The sequence below is a fragment of the Plecotus auritus genome, assembly GCF_963455305.1.
Source record: "Plecotus auritus genome assembly, chromosome: 3".
NCBI lineage: Eukaryota > Metazoa > Chordata > Mammalia > Chiroptera > Vespertilionidae > Plecotus > Plecotus auritus.
In genome coordinates this window covers 193,827,557-193,851,777 of record NC_137772.1, presented here as the reverse complement: position 1 = coordinate 193,851,777, position 24,221 = coordinate 193,827,557, and positions in this window count along the sequence as shown.

The following is a 24,221-nucleotide window of genomic DNA, read 5'->3' as shown; positions in this document are numbered from 1 at the left end:
GCACTGACCACCAACACAGGAGCTGCCCTCTGGTGGTCAGTGCACTCCCACATGGGGAGCACCACTCAGCCAGAGGCCATCAGTCGGACATCCCCTGAGGGCTCCCGGACTGCGAGAGGGTGCAGGATGGGCTGAGCACCCCTCTCACCCAGCCAAGTGCACGGATTTTGTGCACTGGGCCTCTAGTGCGTGTGTGTGTGTGTGTGTGTGTGTGTGTGTGTATAATTATTTATTTTTAACTGAATCTTTGTAAGAGCCATGAAATGAAGGTATCTATTTGTTAATGCATTCAATATTTATTGAATGCTTGTTAGGTACCAGGGACTGTGAATAAAACAGACATAATCTTTGCCCTTAAGGTGCTTTAATTATCTTTTTGACATGTGAGAAAATGTGACTTACAGAAATATTTAAATTGCCCTGGGTCACATATTAGGTAAGTGTAGATCCATGCTGTTGAAAGTTAGGTTTTAACTATCCTGCTATGCTTTTCTTAAAATAGTGTATCTTACAATAAGCATTTAGCTAGATTCCCTCATTTCAGAAGCTAATTTAGATTAAGATAAGTACTTTGAGAATATGTTTAAGTTATTAGAATACAAAGAAGTATATTCACTATTGTTTTTGTATTTTGAAATATAATGGAAATAAAGTATAAGGATTAGAAGTTAATTATGCTTTCTAAGATGGCAGACTTCTATTTTATACACTGTAAAGATATTTTGTTTTAACTTCAAAACAATTTATTTTATATGCTATAATACATACCTCATTACCCAATCAAAGTATCAAATTAATTTTATATCAAGACAAATTATAGTCTATTTCATCTACATTGCATCACATTAACTAAAACCAAACATTTTATAGCAATACTAATCAATTTAGATTTAACCTCCTAAATAACTGCTACATGACAGTTATGAAAAGTAAGTAGTATAGCTTAAAAATAACCACCAGAATTCAGAAAATATGGGAATTCACAGGCATTTGCTCAAGAGGAATAGTCTGCTTTAAAACAAGTTCAGTTAACTACATCTGACCACATTGCAGAGATTTTTAATGTGTAAAATTCTTCAAACATCATTTCCAAATTATTATGGTCACAGATGCTGCCAAAGCAACAAGTGGAAGGGGTTCCATAGTGTTAGAATTGGACAGGTTACATAAAAAGGAACTACAATCCTTAATCTCCATAACATATCCAATCCGTAACTCTGAGCATTCAGAATTTTATTTGAACTAATTATAAAAAGATTATAAGGTCTAAATTTAAGCACTTAGATTTTCACTGAGCAAAGTAGAGTAAGATCCATACTGAATTTCTCTGTCCTTTAGGGAATTTCAGAAATGGTTTCTCTGAATATGATAACCTATATTTATATAAAAATTTGATTACTAATTAATAAGATAAACTATAACCTGCACTTTGTAATTAAACATTTATTAAACCCTTACTTTTACTAAATTTCAAATGTGCAGTTAATTTAAAAATATTATTTTATAAGAATATAAAGAAACTTGTGGACAGTATTTTCAAGATGTTAACTACCCACTCTTGGGAGTAAAAATTATAAGAAAATAAGAAATAGTAGAAAAGAAACAAAAGAGAAAGCTCCAGAATAGAGGAGATCTTGGCAAAACTGGGGAGGAATGAGCCTTTGTACATAAATAAATAACACTGGAGTGAGATATAAAAAGATAGGCATCTACCAATCATAACCCAAAGAGTGTGCCTACCTGGAACCTGAGACCCCGGTAAACTCAGTGTGTGTCTTAAAGAAAGATATGTATTTTTCTAAACTCATAAAAAAGGTCTGGAGATTACATAAACAAGGAAAAGATACCAGTCTAAATAAAAAGAATTGAAAGCTACTAGCTCCACTCTAGTTCTCTTGCTTACATGTATTTATTTCTACTATTTAAGATAATATATTTCCTAGCAGTTTTCCCAAGGAAAATATTATTTTAGATACAGAAAACAGTGACTTCCTATATGGCCTTTCAATATTCATAGAAGGATGAGTCCTTTTTAGGCTGTTGGGCTTCTCTACCCCTACCTAGTGGTACCTAGAAGTTATTACAGGGAAGAATAAAATACTGCCACATTCCAAAATTAGTTGGCAGCTGATAAACAAAAGGACAATGATAAAATACCAATAAAACTGTTAAAGTTATTCTCAAAATAAAATAGCACACTTTAAAAAAATACTAATGACTACAACAATTTCTGAAAAGAAACATTCCATGGAATAAATAATATAGCTGGTGCCCATATCTGCAGTTTCTGCATCTGCAGATTCAACCAACCTCATATTGCAAATTTTCGAGAAAAAAAAAAATAATAAGTTGTTCCTAATGATATTATGTAGTTAGACCACAATGGTTGTGTCTGTCCTGAACATGTACTGACTCTATTCTTGTCATTATTCCCTAAACAATACAGCACAATAACTATTTACATAGCATTTACATGGTATTAGATATTATAAGTAATCTAGAGATGATTTAATGTATATGGGAGACTATGCATAGCTTATAAGGGACTTAAGTGTTCTTGGATTTTGGTATCCTAGGGGGTACTGGAGCCAACTGTCCTCAGATATCAAGGGATGACTATTTGTGGGTACCCGACTTTTTCCTTTTCAATAAACCAGAAAGGTGAGCTGGCTCTCACTAAAGTGAATATTATGGTGAGCAGGAATGGAATAATAAACATAGAAACTCTCTATACTTAAACAATTAGCTGCTGGAGACCAGATTTGCTTTCTAATCTACACACCTCTTAGATTACTGTATCTAAATAGAATCTTAGAATCTGAATATACCCAACACAGCTTATAGCTACACTCTCAAAAAGTAGTAAGAAGAAAGCAAAATATCCCATGATATTTAGGGAAAACATAATGAAACGGGAAGCACAGGAAAACCAAATTTGGTATTGGCAGTCTGGCTCTTTAGCTTCCCAAAGAAAATGGTTTTGACAGGGTAACCATGGAAATGAAGGTTTCAGTGATACTTCTTGGATTACAGAAGACAACAGAATCTTAACATGCATAGAATTCCTCCAACTCTGCTTTAGATATTCTGAGTATAAAATAAATTTCTTAATGAGAAAGAGAGAAGTCTAAAAAAAATCTTACCAAAAAAAATAAATCATTGATTATATTAGGTAGTGGCCAGGAATATCCCATACTGTGGATAGAAACTGATAAGGCCTTGACATAGAAAAGTTGTTAACTCTGGCTATGGATGTTGAATTGTGTGCATAGATTTCTTTAAAGTTCTCCACTGCACTCCTGCAACAGAGTTCATGTAACCTCATCCACTCCAAGACTCCAAGAAGAGGAAACCAGCAAGGCAATGATGGGCTACCATCAGAAACTCACACCAGCCTCCAAGGACTCTGCAGTGGTTGTGATTATAAAACCCTAGCACAGCAGTAACGAAGCATTAAGATTTATACACAGGTAAACTTAAAAGTTAATCTGAAAGCCAGATGAACCCACAAAGCTTTCTATCGTATTGGTATAGCTACCATCGTATTGCTTAATATGGGTTCTTCATAGCAAAATATCTCAGAATTGCCTCTGATTCACTACTTAGCACACACTAAAACTCTTCATTCATATTGATAAAACTAGCACTCATTCACATATCCCTTCTCTTACTCAATTCCACAGCAACTCTGTTACTACCAAATACTCCTATTTCCTCAAACTACCTCTTCTCCCTTGGTTTCTGACATTCCAGTCTACTGGTCCAGGCCCTTCAGTTTTGAAATTCCTCATGACCCATCTTCTTTATTTGCTTTATATGACATTAATCCCATGACTTCAAATATCATCTGCATAAAAATACAAAACCACTCAAATTGGCTCTTTCATCTCCAGACTACAATGTTCTATAGCCTTCCACATCTTCATTTGGATGTTCTACAGGCACCCAAAATTCATAATCTTTAAAACTTAATTCATTATCTCCCTTTTCTTCTCTAAATGAAACCACATTTTCTAAATGAAACCACCACTTGCTGGAACAGACAACTAAAAATTTAGGAATAACCCCCCAACATCCAGTCAATGATTAGGTCCTATTAATCCATCCTCCAGTATATCTCTCAACTTTGCTGCCACTGTCACAGCACTTTGCTTGGGGCAGAAGCACAGCAAGATAAAATGCTGATCAGGGGATGAAGGCCCCCCTCAACACGCTTTCTAAAAACAGTGGGTTGTTGTTTTTTTTCTTTTGAAAGGTTATTTAAGTTGCTATTTCAAGATAATACAGCATGATATTTTTTAAGACCGCCTCATAAGGAAGGCACTGTGGAAGCAAGATTGAAACATATGCAGAGGCCCTCACAGAGAACACCCTTCTTCATGTTCCCACTCTTCCACCAAAGTCATCTTCCTGCCTTTTTAGGTCAAGTTTCCTAATATTGCAACTTGGCTCTGGCTTTTTAAATTACCAGGGATTCTTCTCTGGACCACAAATGTGGGTTCCTCACATATCTCCCTGCCTCAACTCTTGTTCCACTCTCATATAGCCCCTATCCCATATCTATACTCAACTTTTGAAAATGCAGAATCAAGCACATCAAACACTTTCCAACCCCACCACAATTCTGAGGAAAGCCCAGTATATTTTCAACAAGCTTCCAGGGCCCTCCCTAATCTGATTCCTGTTCATGACATCCTGATTATTCTCTCTGCTACCCCATATTTCTCACTTTGAAGTTCTTTGATTCCAGCATGCTTTCTCTCATTTCTGGGCCTTAAAAAATGCTATCCTATGATTTCTGTTATTTGGGGGTAGGTGGGGCTACTCTCGCTGCCTAAATTATGACACGTTCTCTTATGCAACCTGTGCAGTCAAAACTATAGTAGCATTCATCACTTTCATAATTACAACCCTTTTTAAAAGACCATATTATCTTATAGACTGTGAGATCCCTGGAGGCAGGAGATCCATAACTGCCCTATTCAGTGCCAAACTCCTAGCACTTAGCACAATGCCTGTCTCACAGCAGGGACTTACTGAATTTAGTTGAATGAATGCAGTTGGTAGTTTCTTTATAATTTAAATTAATAAGAGCCATAAATATGAGTTTTAAAGTACATAGTAATATATCAAATAGCTGAAATGGAGGTTTGTCTAAAGTTAAATTAAAAGTTGGACAGTAAAATAAATATATGCTGATTGTCTCATGATGAGATGTGGCATCTTCTTCTAACCTCTTGCATTTACATGCTTCTACGTTGGTACAATAAAAGGACTAATTTAAAAATCAAATAAGAGACTCTCAGAAGTTGCAACAATCCCTGGATTAGTATAGAATGATAACTAAAGGATCTGCTATATTAAATCATGACAATAAAAGTAAAATCACTCCATCTTTTCTTGGATTACATTTAGAGCTCAAATCAGAGAGCACTAAATGAATAATAATGAATTATATGCCTCTGTGAATGATTGAAGATTGAATCACATTTTAAATAGACTATATTTATAAGTCCCTTTGGATCACATAATTACAATTCAAACCATACACTAATTAGCAGTAAACTCTACTTAATATTTAGTCAGTTTGAAATATTGTTTTTTGTTTCTGAAAACAAATAAGAGAAAGAACACTTTACCCAGCATAAAAATGTTAAGAACCTAAGTCAACAAATAAGCTTATGCTACTTAGAAGCAAAACAATCCTATTTCACAAATAAATAACCATATTTTATTTTTTAAGAATTAATGATGACTGAATATATTCATATATAGGAAACACAGCAAGAAAATTTAAAATAGAGTTTTCCCCACACAATAATAACATTTTAAATAACAATTACATTGTGTTGTATTTTTTATACTGCTTCTTAGCAACTGTTCATAATTACTTTAAAACTGAGATGTCTCCTCATCAAGTTTATACCACAGTTAAATGTACCTTAATGGGATATTTATGAAGAACCAAAACTTTCCCAACATTTCTATCCTACATAATAAAAGGCTAATATGCAAATCGGCCAAACAGTGGAACGACCAGTCGTTATGACATGTACTGACCACCAGGAGGCAGATGCTCAACACAGGAGCTGCCCCCTGATATTCAGTGCACTCCCACAGGGGGAGCGCAGTTCAGCCAGAAGCCGGGCTCATGGCTGGCAAGTGCTAAGGATGTCCCACTGACAGCTTAGGCCCACTCCACATGGGCTCTGCGAGAGGGCACTGGCCCGGCTGAGGGTATTCTTTCATCCCCCCCACCCGAGTGCATGAATTTCATGCACTGGGCCTCTAGTTTTTATATATAACTCCATTTGCCCAGCTTTGTCTGACCAATGAATATTTGAGTTGAGCTCTTAATTGCATTTATATATTTTTAATATTGACCATTGATGTCAAATATTATTTTTCTTTTAAGTTCCTATGCTTTTTTAAGTTCCCGAATGAAGACAAAATTAAGAAAGAAACCCTATAAGATTTCAAAATATAGTACTTTAAAGATGAATTTATTTTATGTAAGTAGGTGGACAATCAACTTTCAACATTGTGTTTCATGAGATATTTTTGGATAGTTCTATTTAATTAAAGAATTAAGAAATATCGATGGCTCAAATTTATCACATCTATGCTGCACTTCACATGTGCCAGGCTTGGTTCTAACTTCTTTATATGCATTAATACATTTAATTCCCATAACAACCCTATGAGGTAGGTGTTGTTTTCACCTTTGTTTTACGGATGGAAAACTGAAGCCCGGAAGGGTGAAGTCATATGCCTCATCGCAGGGTGAGTCAAGGAAGGGGCTTGGGTTTGAATGGAGTCAGTCTGGCTCTAGAGTCCATGCTCACCATGGCTGTGTTGTGCCAACTCTGTAAAACACTAATAGTGGTGATTTTTGCATAGTTCATGAACAAAAATATGCTTCTCAGATTATGATGTTTTAGGCATGCTAATTTCTAACTTCTAAATTATTAGTCTTCTTAAAGGTCATTTATAAATTATTAGCTTAGTCTTCTGACTACATTAACTGATAAAATACTATATAATACTCCATTTCCACACATCTTGAAAAATCAGAATCACCGACACACAACGTGCCAAAAAAAAAAAGACTTAGAGTAACTCAGTAGGGCTGAAGAGTGGCAAGAACTGAGGCAGGGCCATTTTATAAAGAACTATGGTGCCAGGAATAAATTGTCATTTTATTCATAAGGTAATGAGGACCCAAAACTGTGTGAGCTGGCAACTCAGGCATGTGCTCTGACCAGAAATTGAACTGTGACCTCCTGGTTCATAGGTGGACACTCAACCACTGAGTCACACTGGCTGGGCCCAGGAGTGTTTTTAAGTATAGACATGTCAGAGGCAAGCCCATTTTTTTTTAATCATAACAGGGGAAATATTGACTCTACACTGGAGGTAAGAATATTATTTAAATGTTGTTATTGTCAGTAAGCAATGGTGAGGCCTAAATTAAAATATTTAGAATGGGGAAGAGGAGAACTGGACCAAAGTCAACATATATAGTAAATAGTTTTAATTTGGCCACTGATAATATTGGGGCTGCTGGTGAGGTAATAAATTATGGGAAAAATTATAGTAACAGCTAATATTGTATAAACCTCAATGTTTTTACATTGTTTCTATTTTCTAGAAATAATCATAGTCAGCAAAAGAATAAGCCATAGTAGCTAAAAAAAAGATATTATAAATATTATTTTTTGTCATATACCATTCTAACATTGAAAATCCATTAAAATCTACATTTTTAAATAGCATTTAAAATAATTTAGTTCCTGAAAATACCAGTGCTTTTCAAAAATATTACCTATAATAAAATCAGCCAGCATTGACCAGTTAAATATTGGTATCTCAAAGCTTTGATATAATACACTAAACATTTAAGATTAAATCTATTTTTTTCTGGTTCAATTTTAAAAACTACAAATATAGGAAACATTTTAATAGCAAATTATTATATGGAAGATGAGTTCAGTGTGGTAGCATTTCCTGCTGTTAACTGTAGAAGCTACCAACAAATGACATTTAAAATGAACCTTTTTGTTCATTCATTTATCTGTTCATTCATATTCATTCATTCAATAAGATGTGCCAGGTGAGTACTGGGTGGGTAAAGTTGTACCAGATTCTTTGGAAAGTCTAAGTGAAAGAGAAGGCATGATTCCTTCCGGAAAGAAATTTAAAATGTAACTAAGGAAACTAAACATAGGTACATCTCTGTCTGACAGCAGCAACTAAACATTTTTAAAACAGAACATTTCATTTCAATTTTTAGGCTGCACTCTCTTCTACCACTTATTAGGACTAAATATAGCAGGTCATATATTTCACATTTTGTAACACGGAACTTTGTGTGGGAGTGTTGGCAGAGGGAAAGTATGAACTGTTAACTCTTGAACTGGATACTGAATTTGGGGAGGTCCTAAATCACATTAAAGTTTTGTGAATAAGCACATTTGTGAGAAGAAGGTCTATAGATTTCATCAAAATTTCAGATGGTTCCATGGTCCCAAATAGGTTAAAAAGAATCACAGGTCTTTTATCTAAATAGGAAATGAATCTAAAGTGTGTTTTTCCAAAACCAGTTGAAGTAACTTCTAATTTGTTATCATTTCCCCAATTGTCTTTATAATTTTCCTTCAGGATCAGAAATAATAAAGCATCACCCAAAATGCACAGTCATAAAATCGTCAGGAAAATACCTAGCCAGTCTTGAAATTTTCACTTTGAAAATTCAAGACTTTTATATATTTTTTATTCAAGATTTTTGATGTCTTTAAAAAGTACTTTAAAAGTCTAGGTTCATTACAAAGTAAAATTATTTTTTAAAATGATCAATCCAGGCACTAAATAACAGTTAAAGTCTCTATGCTTTTTATGAGAATCCAAATTATGAAATCATTTTAATGTCACAATTTTCCGCAGTGTAAAAATGTTCCATTTTGAAAACCACAGGTTTTATCTGGGCAGACTAGTTCTCACTGGCCTTCCAAAATAATCTATTTGTATACATATAGGTATGTAGTTAAGTGAGAAGATGGTGAATAACATTTTCATAGATAGGAGAAACTCTTATGACTTCATTTAAACTCTTGTGGAGCATAGAGAGTAGAAATAAATCCAAATCTCCAGGGAATTTACTTTGAAGTAGTACAAATAAAATATTTAATGTCAGGAGTATGCAATCAGAACTTTTTACTACTAAACGTCGCACAGTTGTATGAAAGAAGACGTAAGGCCACCTCACTCTATGCCTGACCTGGATCAGAATTGGGAATAAATAGATGAGAACCTTGTCCTCCCCAGTTCAAGGATGCCTGGTTGAAATTTGGCATCTGCAGACAACAGCTTTTACAGGCCACTTACAAATGTTGTAAATCCAGTCTCTATTCAGAGACCCTGAATGGAAGACCTTCGATTTTGGCCATTAGAAAACCATAATTGTTTGATAACCCAGATCATTTTCCTTTACTCTGATTGGAGAAAGTGACACATTTCCAGCACGTTGATAGTCACAGAATGTTTAGATAGTTAAAGGAGGCAAAGAATTCTACTAGTATTCGGCTTTTAGAGAATGAGTGAATGAGAAGGCATTTCATTTTTCCAAACTCTCTTCTCATTTCTCTAACACAATACACTGAGACACAAAAGGCAGATTACTAGGTTTGAAATGAAGCTACTGGTTTCTCTCCCCTCGCTGGATGCCTCTCCCGCCTGCCCTCGCCTCTCAGCACATCTGGTAACCATGTGTGGCAGTGCTAATGAAGACCTTCCTGAGTGAGTTACAATTAGTTCCGACTGCCATGCAGCTTTCCTGGGCAGTACCAAAGTAAGAGGCAGGAATGGGGGCGAGGGACAACCAATAACTCTTCCACTTCACAAAACCGAACTCTCTCCTCCCTGGGACTCTCATCCCCATCACTCCAGAGGAATTTTTGAAACAAGGTGTAAGCAAATACTTTCAGAGTGTCCTCCTTTCTTTTCTCCAAAGCTGCATTTTACCCAACTTGATTGAATGCAACAGGCTGTTCTGATCCTCTGAACAATAGAGAATTGTTACACAGATGCCATTTCCCCTCTTGGTCCACATATTTATACTCACCTAACAATTTTATCTGCTTTAATAGAATAAATCTGGGCGTTTTCCCATTTGCTGGATTAGAAGGAACTGCAGAAGCAAATGCATTGTATACAAGTAGGCTGCTGGAAAATGCACACTTTTGTTTACCCTCGGCTTCTTCCCCTTCTCAATCAAGCTACTAATAGAGCTGTTTTAAGTTTCAACGCGGACCATAGTAACTGTGGGTCTCCACATGAAACAGAATGCTAGACTCCAGCATCTCCTGACAATTCGAGCTCACCAATTCTCCCAAATCCTGTTTTACATCTCTGTCTGAAATCACAGTCATTTCTTTTCAATGCTTTTTTTTATGTACCTAACAAATCGTGAGCTCTCAATAAATATTGAACTATGGCAGTAACAGCCTCTGTGAGAAGATTCTAAGTGACTTTCAGGTTAGAACACTTCATTTAATCATCTTGAGGACTTGCACCTATATCTTATCCTGATGACCTCTACTTTTTAATTTTATCAACTCGGGTCATAGTATACATGTTTGCCCAACAAATGATAACAACCTTAGTGTTCATTTCAGCCTATCCTATATGCTCAAAAACACATAGCACACAAACTCCTATGACCACTAACAGTTAAAAATAAGCATCTATAATAATAAAAAGGTAGTATGCTAATTATACCAGACGTCCTTCCAGGCGTCATTCTGGACTTCCTTCCAGATAAAGCCAGAGCTGGAATGAAGCCCAGGTCCCAGGTGCCTGCCAGAGGCTAGAGCAGCCGTGGGCAAATTACGGCCCGTGGGCCGGATCCAGCCCGTTCGGCTGTTCTATCCGGCCCGCGGAGCAGAAGAGCGGAGGGTTCTCTTGCTCTCCCTTCCGCTCCTTTACTTTGAATTTATATTAGTTCACACAAACACTCCATCCATGCTTTTGTTCCGGCCCTCCAGTCCAGTTTAAGAACCCATTGTGGCCCTCAAGTCAAAAAGTTTGCCCACCCCTGGGCTAGAGGGAAGCAGCCCAGGTCCCCGGTGCCAGAGGGAAGCCAGTACCAGCAGCCAGGAGAAGGAAGGCCTACTCTTGCACGAATTTTCGTGCATCAGGCCTCTAGTTTACATAAAAATTCAAAATTAGAAAAAAAACAGCTCTCCAAAGGATCACTTAAAACTATTACAATATATAAGTAGCACCTCTAAAATCAATATAGCAATTTTTAAAAAGCAGCATAGAAGAAAGCTATGGGAGTATTTTTTCTTCTTTTAACAGAAACCAAAACTGCATGCATCACATCCAGGAATAGCGACAATAAATAAAATGCAATAAGCATATTACATTAAAAATTTAATCACAGTCCTTCAACTCATCTGGCCCTTACATGTAAATAATTTCTTAATAAAAGAAAGAAAAACATCTCCCTCACTATATATAATTGGAAATATTTTAACTTTATACAACTAAAATTTCTACAACGACTTATACTCCCGCCTTCCCCTCGTTAATCACAAAATGTGAGTGGATTACTGTACAGTGTCAGATCCTCAGACTGGAGACAGTATTGGCCTGATCTGGCTGGCTGTTTGCTTCCATCTCTAGGTACTTTTCCTTCCAAATTGATCTTTGTCCCTCTCAGAAATAATCAAATTAAAACAACAACAACAACAACAACAACAACAACAACAAAATCCTTTGCAGATCTTTTATAAGAGTTTTTTTTTAAAATATACCAGAATAACCCTAGTGGAAGGAAAATTTACAAACACACACACACACACACACACACACACACGCACACAGAGTTTTTAAAAAAGTCTTTAGCTGTAGTGATGAAAATATTGAGATTCATCAACATTTCAAAATGCCAATAGAATTCTAAAACAGAGTAAGTTAGCAATGCCAATACCATATTATAGAATGACATGTTTTTCAACCATTATTTTTCTTTATTTTTATGAATAGGAAGTTGACTTTACTAGCAATAAGAACAGTTAATGACAACCCAGTGAGTCACTGCTTCCTGGGCCTTAAGGAGGGGTAGTTCCATGTATAAATGATAATTAATGCCATTAAACATTCCAACATTACACTTACTTAACAGCTTTGGGCATTCAAACTCTCAAATGCTTCTACTGTATCTAACCAAATAATTAAACACTGTGAAGGTACATAGGGTTAATCTGCAAAGTAACTGACTGAGAATGCTCTGGTATTCCTCTTGGGAACAGAATCAGCCTGTAATATTTATGTTCACCAGTCACCTTAATATGTGGGCATTAGGTGTTTATCAAGCTGAATAATCAGTTGTATACAAATTCAATACACAGTAAGCTGCACTCCTGTTTTGGTTGACAATTACTCTCAGTGCATGTGCTGCCACCATTTGCTCTGTAACCTGATGCTGCTGTGGCAAGTCAAATGCAACTTCATTTTTATAAACCGTGGATTCAGTGATATATGTTATGATCATAGCTCTTCTCTCAATATTCCAGGAAGGCAGCGGGGAGGGGCGGGGGGGGGGGGGGGGAGAGGACTGAATAAAGTAATAGAGTAGTCACACAATGGCTAACAACTTTAAAAGTTATTTTAAACTGGTAAACAGATAAAAGGATCTGATTTCTTGATAGTAAAGGGTTCTTTTATTGTATGTACAGATGTTTAAATTAGCACACACATTCCAGTCTTATCTCTCTTAAATTCAGCAGAATAACTGTAAGTCTTTACAAGGCATGTTATCAATGTAAAAGCAATAAAAAAGTCACCCTCTTGTGAATTACTATTTACAGTATTTCACAAGAATGGCATTCACACCCTCCAAATGAACAAGGTTGTCTCTTTAAATTGAAGGACACTGCCTGCACTCTTCATCAGTTAGCATCAGCAATAGGGGGAAGGGACAGGGAGAATGTAACAACCCATTTTTCTATCATTTGAACTTTCTTTGACCCTCGCAAGCTATTCAAGTATGCACTTAAGACAATTCAAATAAATAACGTAAATACACATACACAGAGCAGATATATACATAGCAAAAGAGTGAATCCTGATAAAGTAGATAGGCTGATATCTACAAAGTCACCATCTTAAAGCCTTTTTCTGGGCACAGTCCTTGAGAGCACCAGAGGAATTCCCTTAGAGAGAAGGCAAGGACATCTCATGAATTTAATCAATAACTCTGTGAATCAGGGTATAAACTTACTGTGAATCAACTCCAGCTAAAAGAGCTCGCTGAGTTACAAAAAAAGAGGGCGCTACCTTGTTCCCATAATAACTTAAAATTTTCCAGTACATGATCATAGTTAAACCAGGGGCGTGTCAAGAAGGTTGGCAAATATAAAAATGCAGTGAGAAGAATACGATGGAATATATCATTTAAGTGATATTTAGCTTAAAAATTGCAAAATATTCAACTTAGACTTATTTCTATTCCAAAAGTTAAATATAAAATGTTATGAAAATATGTAAAATCTCATAAATGTGTACTTGTACATATCTATAGCTGCAAGAATTATTTATTCATTTCTACTAAAATATTTCCTCAAAATAGAGTAATTGGTGTCTGTCTAGCAATTTCCAACACTACCTCTCCACTGTAGTGGTACTATGTGCTATAGTTTTAAATGTACACTTAATGGTTGTATTATTGGATCTACTGCAACATTTTTACACAGAATGCTATTGAAAGTGTAACTCAAACTTGAGAGCTGAATGCATCAAGAGTCATACATGTTGTACCTACTTTTAGGATGCTCATTTCCCCCTTCCCCCACAAAAAGATACAAAAGGAGAAAAGAGCAGAAATGGAGATTTAAAATAGGAAAAAAATACATTTTGTAATTTTCCTTAATGTTTAGAGAACTTTAATCAGACGGTTTGTAGAAGCAAAAGCAAAACTCTACCAAAATTAACAGAGGGAGATCGAGAAAAATGAGTCATTGAATAAACCTTTCTTTCAGCCAGAAACCATGTGGATATGAAGGGTTCTTCACAGCAAAACATATGCCTCGAGTCCCCAGGAAGATCTGTCAGTGGTCAGGCCTGGGAATTCAGTGGTCCTAACCATTCATCCCACCCAAGCTGTCCGTTACCTTCTGGAGCAGTGACCATAGCAACTCCAGCAACCAGCTCAGGAGGGAACTGCTCTGTAGTGATTCTCGGTGACCCGCAGAGCAGCGTTTCACCACAGTGCTGTGACGTGTGGCTGGGCTTGGGGAGTTCCAGCGTCAGATCCAAACATCCTAAGGGGGGCTCTTCCCTTGGTGAAACAAATGAATTGCACAACCAAAGATTGCCACATTCTTGAGGCCTGTTGACATAATTGGGACTTCAACCCCCACTTTGCTTAGTATTTGTACAAAGAGCAAGAATAGATACAGGTGGAGCCCAATGTAATGCAAGTAAGGGAAGACAAAATAGGTTTTGATTCACTACCGATGGTAGGAAATTATGTCTTTTAGACTTGAAACCCAACAGAAAATAATTCAACTTTTGTACTGTTGACTTTGGTGTGGTTTGTGCTAGAGAATAAATGGAAATCAGTGTGCCCAGTATTTCTCAGCCTTCTAAGCCATAATACTTCCATCAATATTTATAACACCCCAGTCCTGTGTACAGATGTGTACTAATCACATTAGGCTCCACTAAGTTGCAGAGCTCCCTATGATTTTTATGTGGATACACTCATTAAAATTCATAAATCCTTCTCTCAATCATCCCAGCTTTTTAAAACGGGTTTATTTCTTATATTTTCTTCTGATTCCTAGCTGCAAAATAAGAAAAATTACCCGTACTCATTGCATAGCCGATGCAATCATAGTTTTATTAGGAAATAGGCTTTAGGAGCGCTTCCCTCTTCCCACATCCCTAGCAGGATAAAATACCATTTCTAATGGTAAATACTAAAGTAAAAAATGTGAGCAATCATGGAAAATGTGAGTTTTCCCAACACATATGAGTCACTTATATCCCCAGAAGTAATGAAGCCTCCCGAAAAAACACAGAGATTTAAAAAGATGATGATTTGATGGTTTTTCCTGTGTCTAAGTATGATTGGCTATGACTAAATAATTTCTCAATTGCTAGACTAACACAAGCCAAAATAAATAGCTCTTAAAACTTTATAGTATATTGTGTAGTGGCGACTGTTCAAGGTCTCAGTGAAGTCAACACTGAATAGGTAACACTGAGATGAGTTTGAAGCAAAGGACTATTCTTGGATGGATGCATTGATTATAGAAAATAAAAACACTCGGCAACACTGTGTAAACAAAAAAGTCAATTAAAAATAAAAGATTCTTACTTGTATAATAACAAATATGGTATGATTTCTATTTAATAAAAAGGGAAAAGATATATGCTTAAAGTAGCTAAAGCTAAAAGACTTGCAAAAATGGTAAAATATTTTTTAGATAGAATAATCTTAGCATTTTCAGATCAATGACAATTTTATTTAAATCTTAACAATATTCCCCTACTCCTTTTAAATCTTTTGTATTTTTTCTAGTGACATAAATGCAAGAGAACAATGTAGTAAATATATTGAATAAAAACTTAACCAAAGAGAAGCCATTCATTTAATCAAGAAACTTTTATCAATTGCCTATTGTGTCTAGTCGGAAGTAGCTCAGTCCTGTAGGAAGCTAAACTACGCAAATAACACAGAAGCAAAACACTTGTCTGCTAACCTTGCTGATCTTAATCTCATTATGGAGACTTAGGTATACATATCAATTTTTAAATTCATGCCAATGTGATCAAACTGTCAAATCTATTGCATTGTCTTGGTTCAATTATGTTAGCAATATTTTCCCAAGAAGATACAATGCAACTTCTGTATGTTTGTAACCTACCACTGTGATAAATACATGGTGGATGTTTCATACATAACTATGGATATATTATGAGACAAATCAAAAGGACAAGCCTGTGGGAAAAAAATTAGCTTTATATATTACTTCTTTATCAGTTAGATTTAGAAAAACAAACAGAAATTAAAGATGAAAAACACCCAAGGATCCAACATTCTCACTGTGTGACCCGATACAAATGACTTAACAATCATGAGTCATCAGTTTCTACACTGTAAAATGGATTGTGTTGAAACTTCATCAAGTAAAAAAGATAGCAAATTTACCACACATAAATTCCTGGTAAATACCTGTACATGGTAGCAAGGAAGTATTTGTGGCAACATTATTATATTGTCATAAGACATTATGCCCCTTGGATCCTCTTAATCTACATGAATTTTCTCTGATAATTGAAAAACATCAATGATTTTTATGTCTTCCTACAAGTATTAAATATTTACTTGAGCTATATGTTTGCAATGCTTATTAAAAATTCTTTTAACTAGCCAAAACCGGTTTGGCTCAGTGGCTAGAGCGTCAGCCTGCGGACTGGAGGGTCCCAGGTTCGATTCCGGTCGAGGGCATGTGACTTGGTTGCGGGCACATGCCCAGTGGGAGGTGTGCAGGAGGCAGCTGGTCGATGTTTCTCTCTCATCGATGTTTCTGACTATCTATCATTCTTCCTTCCTCTCTGTAAAAAATCAATAAAATATATTTTTAAAAAAAATTCTTTTAACTATTTAGAAAACCTTGTCATTGGGGAAAAAAACTTTATAAGGAATTGCAAATGTTTAATAAATTAAGTATAATGCTAAATTACAGAATATTTCACCCTTATCAGTCATGAAAGTATAGTAATATTTCTTAAACTACAAAATCTGTATATCTGGGAAACCATATGTATCTATAAAAAACAAACAGATACCCAATCTGAACAATCCCAAATATGGTTCTGGGAGTAAGTGTAAGGAGGGTTCCTCTAGCTTCTGAATCCTATAAAAGAGCTTTGCATATAATGAGACTCGCTGAACACTTGTTAACTGAGTGAAACCTGTGTTAGGTATGTGTACACTTTCAGTTCCTCTATCCTTAACATGAAAAATATTTGTTAAGATGAGAATACTGAAATGACAAACTCCCCAGAAATTATATCATCTGCAAATATATATATATATATATATATATATATATATATATATATATATATTAGATTTTTGGACTCAGAAGGCAGAGAAAGGAATCAACTTGGGGTTTAAAAAAATCCTTGTCACTTATAAGAAGAACTTTATGAGGATGTTACAGTATTTGGAGTTCCTTTGATTAAAGACCATATATAACTATGACTACATATGTTAAAGTCCTTAAACCATTTATTTATGAGTTCCTCTTGTGAATTTATAACTGCAAGAGAAAAAAATCACTTTCCAACTGTTCCCATTGCTAGGAGCCTATTGGTGAACAAAATATTGAAAGATCCTCATAAAAATTAAAACGCACATAAAACAAAAAAATTGCTACCCATGCTCAGGACACAAAAAAGTGCTGCCCATGTCTAAATGAAAATTAGATAACACACTCGGATAAAAATTTCTGTACTTGGCTATAAAGAAAGAATCAGTAAATCTTTAAAAATACTACCCCTAAATTTCAGAATGTCCTTGAGATACATGACAAACTAATGAATCTGGGTATTTAATATACTGGTTAATAATGTTATAACTGTTAGAACCATTTAAAAATGAACATTACTAATAAGTGCACAACAAATGTCAGTCCTCTTTTAAAAGCCCCAAATCAATAATTAAAGTCTTTATTTAACATCTACCATGCACAGATACAGTGCTGAGCTCTTCCACTGTATTTTAAAATGATTAACCAACATTGCATTTAACCCTTTTTGATATGCCTTCAAATGCCATGAAAAAAGTTAGCATAGAAATGAATACAAATAACAATTTTATTGTAAAAATCAGGGATTAAACACACACACAAGACATACAAACAAAGAATTCAACTTTTAGAAAGCCTTAGTATTATTGTTGGTTCTAATAAATATGCTTTATTTTAGCATAATAATATCAGTATGTAACTTTATGGTATCACTATACAACTTTTATAACTATAAAGCAGTTAAAATTGAAAAAAAATACACTATATTTATCTTAATTCAGGATGTCTTGAATATTTCCTAATATTCACAGTAGAATCTAGAATTCAATCATATATCAAGTGTTAACAAAACAAAATTTGGAAATATTTCTTCCTGACCAAGCTATTGTGTGTTCTGAAGTTGAGTGACTGAAATTTCTTATCATTTCTATAGATAATGTAATTAAAAAGTTTTCCATGTCCATAAAAAATATTTACTCTTTAAAAAAAGAAAAGTATACTGCCCTAGCTGGTTTGGCCCAGTGAATGGAGCATTGGGCCTGAGGACTGAAGGGCCCCAGGTTTGATTCCAGTCGAGGGCACATGACCAGGTTGCAGGCTCAATCCCCAGTAGGGGGCGTGCAAGAAGCAGTCAATCAATGATTCTCTCTGATCATTGATGTTTCTATCTCTCCCTCTCCCTTCCTCTCTGAATTTAATATATATATATATATATATATATATATATATATATATATTATACTTAGTGCCATTTGCTTTAATGATAGCCTGCTCCAATGAATTCTATAGTTAATTTGCATGTTGCCTGCAAAGTTTACTTCCTGTTAACTTGTCCATGAAATTTGATTTCATTGGATATTTCCTCATGAAGAAAAGTAAAGAATTACACCAATAGAAATGTATTTTTAATTATCACCATTGGCACATACAGAGAATATTTGACATTTGAAATTCATCTTTTACTCATGGTAACAATACTGTGCTGGTATTTGAAATTCCTGGTTTCTCAATAATTTTTTTTTTCTGCTTTTGTGAAGCACAAAGAATCCTCATGCAAACATGTTTGTCAAAGAATGTATTATCTAATTTTTATCAAATTTAACTGACATGCCCTAAATATGGGTATTAATACAGGAGAAATTGGATCAGATAACCCAATGTTGGATCATATAAAAATAATTAATATTGCTCCCCAGCAGAGGCTGAGCTGACCTCACATTCACACTGTTGCACACTACCTAAAGAAGAGATGAATTATCTCCACAGACTTTCTGGTTCATACATTTCCTGTAGAAAAGAAGCAATTTTTGTTTAAAGGAAACATCCTGGCTTAGATTAAGGAAAAGTCCCATTTTCTGTCAATAGAAGACAAAGCAGAGAGGTAAAAAGATCAATAAATATCAGAAAGCAAAAGACTGGCCAGTATTTATTAGGTCCCAGTATGTGCAAGTATTGAGGGCATCAATAAAAACAATTTCTGAATTGTTAATTTCCTTATTTTGTTCAAATACTTTGTATTCGGTGTAGGTATGACATATGAACAGATTACTAAACATATAATAAATACAAATGCCTGTCTTTTAAAATAAATTTCAAAGGCTATAAAAGATAACTTTCTAATTCAAAATAAAGCACGGCAGAGCTGGATCAATCTTCTGCTCCACCCACATGTGTTCAATTGGTCGAATAAAATTTTCCTACTGATTTTATCCAGGAGTTAAGGCAAGGGCACCTAAGTCCACTGTGGGGCATTTCTTTGTTTTCCATATCCTAAAAATGCACAGGTTTCCTTGTACAATCACAGATTGCCCAAAGAAAATATTTTCTGCTCTCCATGAGTTTTCTTCTTTGTGAATATGGACATTTTTATTGAATTGGTCAAAAAGATACAAATGTGAGCTATAGTTACCTTCTGAACTTGAACTATTTTATTATTTCTTAGAAATGGGGGAGAATATGTTTATCTTCCTGTGTCTTTTCCATTAGTAATAGTAACAGAATCAATTTAATGAGATAGTATTTTAAGTAAAGACATCCAGCAGTTATGGTCATTTTCAATGTAACCTTATAACAAAGCATATATGTTTCATGGATAAAGGTTAAGGATTAAATTAAATAACCCATCCTTGAAACATGCAATCAGGTGTTGCTAGGCCTTCAATAGTAAACATTCAGAAAAGTTCTTTTGTATTGTTGTTATTTTATAAAAGGAATAATAATTGTCTTTAATATCACAATTTGCCTTGGGCAATCTATAATTAGCATAACATTATGCATATAAATGTGTATGTGCATGCCTCTTATTTATATGTATGCATAAAATATATTCATCAATTCATTTAATAATCAGAAACTGAGTAAATTCTATATGCTAGGTACTGGAACACAAAGATGAAGAACATAATACCCTACTCAGGAAGCTTAGTTTAGCAGGTTAAGTAACAGATAAGTATAGTATAATATGTGCAACAATAGAATTATGCACAGTATATGTAAATAGCTAAAATACTTCTATCTTTTCCAGTCTAGGAGGGGCAAGAAGGATCACAGAAGACTGCAAATTAAGACTTTAACACTTCTTAGAAACATTCTCACAATGAGGCATGCTCTTTTTCTAAAGTAAGTATGTCCATTGTCACTATGGCACTAAGTAGGCAGTGTCTTAAAGAATATTTCCATCTCTTTGTGATAACTTCAAAATGTTTGATACAAACAATTAAATAATATTTCATCTGAGTCAAACAATTTTATGACTATCTCTAAATATACACTAGTATTCATCTTGAGAACATTGCTGTCTTCTTGACTTGCTGCTCCTGTATCTAATTAGACCTAAAAGGCATCCTTGATTGACTGTGTGTCAGCCAGGAGACTATTCCATCACCCATCACAGTGCTTAAGGTGTAACAAGCACTCAATAATGAGCATTTGCTGAAGGAACAAATGAATGAATGAATGAATGAACTCTCGGTCCTAATCATCTTGGAAGAGCTGGGGACAACAGTGAAATTCTCAGCATTATTAATGCATGTAGCATGTTCTCACTATTTTTTATATACCTTCTGATCTGGCATGCACATTCAGAAATCTCATTGTGGTTCTGAAACAAGTAGTGGATTTTAAAAGAATCTGAGCAGGGCTTGCAAACAACTAAGATTTGTAAAATGTCATGCTAGTATTATAGGCCATGTATTCAGCAAAGCACAGCCATTAACAGGGAGGACTCTGGACCCTGCTGCTTGGGTTCAGATGGAGACTCTAGCCCTAACTTGCCACTGACTATAAGAAAGTCACTTCACCTCTCAGTGCCTCAGGCTTTTCAATTATAAAATGGGAGTATAACAATGTCTCCCTCTTAGGGTTGTTTTAAGGATTAAAAGGATTAAATGTTTGAAATAACTTTCAACAGCACCTGTAGATCGCAGGCACCATTGGCATTTGATGGATAAATCAACAGATATTGAGAAGGCGACTTTCTCACAAATGGGGACAATGATAACCACTATGTATACATGTTGATGTCATTTTCAAATTTCAATATGCAGCCCAATCTTATTCAGAAATCAGTGTATAGGATGTTCACTCTTGGTCAAAAGTGGCAGCTACACAGGTGTGTGTCTCCAAGTTTATGAACTTCCACTCTGTATAGGGGAAACCCTCACAAGTTTCAGTCTTGTTCCCAGGATTCCCCTACTCATGCAATTCGAATGTGTTTTCTGTGGCCAGGGAGTTGCACAGATTCCCCTCTGTTTTATATGTTTTGGTTTATTCCACAGTTATTATGAGTCTGCTGTCACTGTGGCTGTTTTGGTTTTGTTGTCTGTATTCAAAGGAGGCCTGTGGTTGTGTCTATCCCCAGCATCTGTGTTTCGAGTTGCGCGGTTTGCCCCCTCTGTCTCTCATCATTGCTTTTGGCTCAGTCCCTTGACAGGAAATGAGAGATTTATTTTATCTGGCTTGAACTACATTGTTCCTTCCTGACTACTGGTGTTACTTCACTCTAAATAACATGACTTTGTGCTCACAGTCTGCCCAAGGTCAAAGCCTGAGGGTAATAGACACATTTAAGAGCAGGGGAGGAGACTCTGACCAGAGGGGAGGAGTAGGCAAGGAAAGGGGGAGAAAAGAAAAAAAAAAGGACTCATGTGAAAGTTAAACTTGCAGCAGGTCTAAATTTTCTGGCGGGCTTGAAATGGAATCTGTTCTAAAGAGCTGAAAGGCATACATTTTTTCCCCTTCCAGATGTTATCGATTTACAGTGACACCATGAAGTAATGTAGGGTTGAAATTCAAATTTAGTTTTAAAAGAAAGCATGAGTTGTCTGGGAGAGGGTTTACAAAGCTTGTTAATATCTGTGATATCATAATTGGAGTGTGTTTTTCATAATTTAAATTGAAATAATTATTGAAATTTCAAATATCCCTCTTTGGTTTGACTCAAACATACAGAATTGTGACAGTGTAATAAAGGCAAATTCATTATTTTAACAGTTACACTTCATAAATGATACCCAAAATTGGAACTGAAAGCCATAAAAAAAGATTTAACATTTTGTCTAAATTTCATTAAGTACAAACAAGAGTTTATCTGAACCACATCTCCTAAGCTATTCATATTTTCTTTTCTTCATGTTTTCCCTTTCGAGGTGCGAATAAAACTTTCTTGGTTTCTTCAAATGCCTCTAGAGTTTCAAAGGGTCAGCAGGATGACCACCCAAAGACATGGTGAAAGAAACATCTCGATTTCACTGGCCACACCATTCACGATGATCAGAACCACCCTGGGATTGTTAAAAGATTGGGAGATACAAAGAAAACTGGCTAATCTATATCTATTTTTTTTTCCTGTTCTCTTAATAGGTTTTCATGCTATTTAATAAAACTTTTTGCCTCAGGAAAGTGAATTTAATGGGAATAAACTTTAACTGAAGCCAAAAGGATTTAGGTTACAGGTAAGGCCAGATTTTGCATGCAGAAAGTTATTTCACATGGGTATTCCATTTGGGGGGAAGATGATGAAATTCTCTTTGCTAATGATCTTTCAACACTTTCAACACTCATCATTTTATATAGAAGTTTGATTTATGCTGAAGCCAGGAGGACATCCCTAATGCCATCTTAAAGACTGTATTTGTCCTTGAGAGCCCTACTCTTTTCTAAGGGACTATGTAGACATTACCATTCTGGGCTGGACAAGGCCCAGTGTTGGCAAATCATGGATGGTTTGTTTTTTTATATAAATGCCTCACCTTGAAATTCTAATTAGAAATTATTCCTCAGTATACCTTAGACTTACACAGTATATGTAAATTATATATTAATTAAAACAAAAAAAAATATTCCTCAGAGTCATACTTCCTTCTCATATCAATTCTTGATGAGATGATCTACATGTCGAATGAGGCCCAAGTTCTAAAATGTGGTAGACACAACTATATAAGAATTCTAAGGAAGTCTCATTAGGAATTCTAAAAATACTGTTTTTAAAAGTTACAGCAACACTTTCTATTGCTTTGTTTTCTGATTATTAAATTCTAAATACAGCCCTACAGAGTAAACACTAAGATTTGGTTCCTTTCTCCAGGGAGCCTATAAGTCAGCCAAGAAGGTCCTCACATGAGTTCCTAAATCATCCCTAAAAACTTTCATCAAGTCCATCCCGGCACCTCAGGTACTCAGAAACAAAAGCAAAGAATCAAAAGAAAATAGCACTTTTTGGAAAGCTACTAAGTAATCACCACTGCGCTAGCTGCTAGCTGCTTTTTGATATATCATCACGTTCCATGCACACAAACTTCAGGCAAAATTAGTGTTATTATCCTTATTCTACAGAAGTCAGAATGAAATTAAGATATATTAAGCAGTATACCTAATATTTGAGTTCATCTGTGGTGAAATTGGGATTCACATTATGGTAAGTCTAATTCTAAAACTCATGCCCATTCTCTATTCTAGAACAGGAATTAAAATGCTGGCTTACAAAAACTCAGTGTGTTTAGAGTTCAAATATGTCCCTCACCTGTACAAGATAAGGAGTTACAATTCATACAGTCCTTGTGTCCTTCAAAAGGCACAAAATAGAGCTACTAACTGACCCAGCAATTCTAGTCCTAGGTGTATACCCAAGACAAATAAAAATATATACTGACACAAAAACTTGTACCCAAATATTCAGAGCCAATCTTTCCACAAAAAGTGGAAACAAGCCTGTTGTCCATTAATTGGTAAGTGGATAAATAAGTTATATTATATCCATGGAATATTACTTGGCAATAAAAATACATGGATTTTGACACATAGCATGACTGAACCTTGAAAACATTAATGCTAAGTGAAAGAAGCCAGTCACAAAAGACCACATATTATATGATTCCACTTAATTTTTTAAATATATTT